The sequence below is a fragment of the Tupaia chinensis genome, unplaced genomic scaffold (assembly GCF_000334495.1).
Source record: "Tupaia chinensis unplaced genomic scaffold, TupChi_1.0 Scaffold138517_1, whole genome shotgun sequence".
NCBI classification, from domain to species: domain Eukaryota; kingdom Metazoa; phylum Chordata; class Mammalia; order Scandentia; family Tupaiidae; genus Tupaia; species Tupaia belangeri.
The window spans coordinates 376412-379755 of NW_006198412.1; the positions used below are offsets into that span (position 1 = coordinate 376412).

General features: G+C 47.5%; 1 protein-coding gene across 1 annotated transcript in view; it reads right to left on the reverse strand.

The window, feature by feature from the left end:
• Positions 1-3344, reverse strand: part of CASQ2 (calsequestrin 2) — a 69223-nt gene that overhangs the window by 17588 nt on the left and 48291 nt on the right. The window lies entirely within an intron of this gene.

The window sequence follows — 3344 nt, forward strand, 5'->3', positions numbered from 1 at the left end:
AGGAATGCAAGGAGTTTGGACCAAGGACGTCAGATAAACGAGTCTGCAGGACAAGGAAACACCAACTACACACAGACATCAGCACTAAACGGGTCTCACTCCTGTGGTCTGGTGGGTCCAGGAGAGCAGCAGCAAAAGGCAAAATGGGGAAGAATGTGAGTGTGGCTTCTCGGGAGGCTAAGCACGACAGCACTCCCAAGGCAGCTCAGTAACAGCAACTGTCAGTCTGTTTCAAGATACATCATATCACTGCCCTCCCAGATCATGGACACTTCTGAACACTGCTGACAGATCCTGAAACGATCCCCTAATCGGCACCAGGCGGGACTCCTTGAGGTCAGTGAGGATGCCGCCCGGAACTGCTCACGCAAGAATTGTGTACAAGAACAGTGCCTCCCTGCTGGGACCCCACCAGTCCCTCTTACCAAAGCAGTAAATAGGGGAGAGCTTGCTGACTGGCACGTCTAGACTATTTCCCTGGGGCCCTTTGAGTCCTGAGCCTGAAACTCACTAGCCCAGATAGGCCTCTGAAGCATTTGTAGCAGTGTGGGAAGCTCCAGAAGAGTCTAGAAGGGCCGAAGCAAGGTGGAAGGTATGTGACTGAGAAAAGTGGGCCTGGCTGTGGACACGGGGGCAAGGCAAAGCAACGAGAGAGAGTTTCATCTCTATGGGGCAAGTGAGGGTGCATGTCACGTTTCTGTGTCCTGGGCAGAAGGACCATATACTAGGTCTCCTTTGCATTGATGAGTCCTGGAGAAGGACGAACGAGAGCTTAGAAGGGCTTAGAGTGGAAATGTGGTTCCCAGGGCACTTGGAACGGAATATGTGTGAGAAGGAGGCACCTGGGGACAAAGCCCAGTGAATACTGATTACGGCTGTCATGGCGAGACGTGTTTATTGGGTGACCTGAATGCCATATCAGAACCATCCTGCGGAAAAAACTCCAGGCAGCCCACCTTCCTATGATCTCCGTTTCCATTTCAATTGATTTTAATGCTAGTGCAATCCTATCTAAATGCTAATTTTCTTCCCTTTGAGTTTGGAATGGACAAAACCTCCAAAAAATTCTAAGAGAGATTAAATGGAAAATATTATTATTAAAAAACAAGAGAGTGGGCGCTACCTTGGTCAGGTTCTCTGGGGAATTGAATTCTACAAATATATGTGTGTATGCGTGTGCCCTCTGGTTTATTACACAAATCCGACAGCAAGCAGAAAGGGAGTCTGAGGTTTCACTGTTTTACATTTGCTATTATCGCCAGACAGAATATCCCGATCAGTTCTCATTAGGCTGCCCTGTGTCTCTGTCTCGCGTCATCAGTTGGAAGCGAGCGCTGTTAACTCTGTGATGCAGGCTTCATTTCTGTGAGCCCTTCTAGAACACATTTGGAAATTGGTTTTCGAATTAAGAATCCATATTCGTTTTCTAAGAGGCTGCTGGTAATACGGCTGTCATTCCCAGACCTGAGATGGGCCCCGGATGGAGAGCTGTGACCCAGGGAAAAAGCCTCTCTGTGCATCTCAAGGATTCAGCACACGAACTTGCATCAGACACCTGAGAAGAAGCAGGCGTGTGAAAGGTGTCAGGTGTTTTCTGTAATTGACTCTCAGAGCAAGAATCTGTGGGCAAACAGACAAAGTTGGGGCTCGGTGAGGAACCAGTGTGCCCAGTGAGGGAGAGCCAAGCTGACCTCAGGACCAAGCTCTGCCAGCAGCTTTCTGTAACCCACCCAGAGGAACCACTTGGCCTTTCAAACATGTTGTCTTTTCAATGGCACAGATCTTCCGTCCCCAGCTAGAAGGCAAGATCTCTGAGGAAAGGGATTATGTTTGAAAATAATAATTCAAGTGGCAACAGAATCTGCCCCGTGCCACTTTCTGTGTAAGTACTTTGGAAGTACATGATTTCTAAATCTCAAATGAAAGTCATTTTCTTTTTTGCTAGAGGGTAAGTGTGCTCTAGAGAGGGACAGGAAGAGAGGGAGAGGAGAAAGCACTTCCCACGGGGAATGGTCATGCTACAATCCCTTCTCTTCCATCTCTGCCTCCCTTTGGGATTTTGGGCACACACACACACACACACACACACACACACACACACAGTATGTATATCAAGCCACCTGTCCAGGACTTGAACTGCGCAGTTGGCCATGTAGGATCCAGTCTCCTTAACCACCAGGCCATGGAGCCAGCCTGGAAAGTCGTTTTTATTTAATGCTGAAAGAATTGAAGTGAAGATCAATCACAGCAGAGCAGTGGTAGCCAACAGTTGGCAGTGCTGGAAGCCACGTGGAAGATCGCAGTTGAGTTCCTTTATTGACCTGTACACTCATGTGCCTGGGATCCTGGCTGGCTGGGAAGGGTAGGGGATAGGATTGTGGTATGAGACCCTGTTCAGGATACTTGTCTTTCTCTTTCTCATTGAAATACATATTTTAAAAGGAAGGAAATTGGATCCCACATGACCAACTGTGCGGTTCAAATCCTGGCTCTGGCTTCTTGCAAAACATGCTGGGTACATGTGTGCATGCTCAAAATTCTGACAGGATGGAGAAATGGAGAAGAAAGTATTGCGATGTAACCATGTCCCATTTGGGGGCTCTTTATCCTAATATCATCTCTCTGGCAATTAAAAAAAAAAAAAGAATTGAAGTGACTTTGTTAAGGTCACAGAGCTAGCAGTGACATAAGTGAGGTTCAATCCAGAAGTCCAAGATCAAGGGACTGGCAGATTCAGTGTCCACTGAGGGTCGTTTTGTGGCTTGGGGACAGTGCCTTCTTGCTGAGTCCTCACATGGGGGAAGAGGCTAGCTAGCTCTCTGGGGTCTCCTTTATAAGGACACTAATTCAAAGGGGCTCAACCCTCATGACCTATTTACCACCTAAAGGCTGACTTCCTAACACCATCGCCTTGGCAGTTAGGGTTTCAACGTATGAATTCTTGGAGGGGTACAAACACACAGGCCAGAGCAGCCATGCTCTTTCTTTCTCACCACCAACAGAACAGCCTCCATAAATTAACTGCCCCTCTGCAGGCTTGCAGATGTTGCAAATATGGATCAGTAGCTCTTATTTAAATTGAAAGAGCCTGAAAAGGGGCTTGCGTATACAGTGACTGAACACAAGATCACCAAAAGAGAAGGGTATTAGGGAATTGAACAGCTTTCTCTGGATTTCCCGCCACTATGGACACCCCTCTGCCACCGTGATGAGCATACGAGGTGGATGTTATGTTTTGAGTCTGTTTCATCCCCTCAACTCTGAGCTCCTAAAGATAGTGACATTCAGGTTTATAATCTCCAGGCCTAGAACAGAGGTTCTTATTCATGCCTATTAACTCAGAG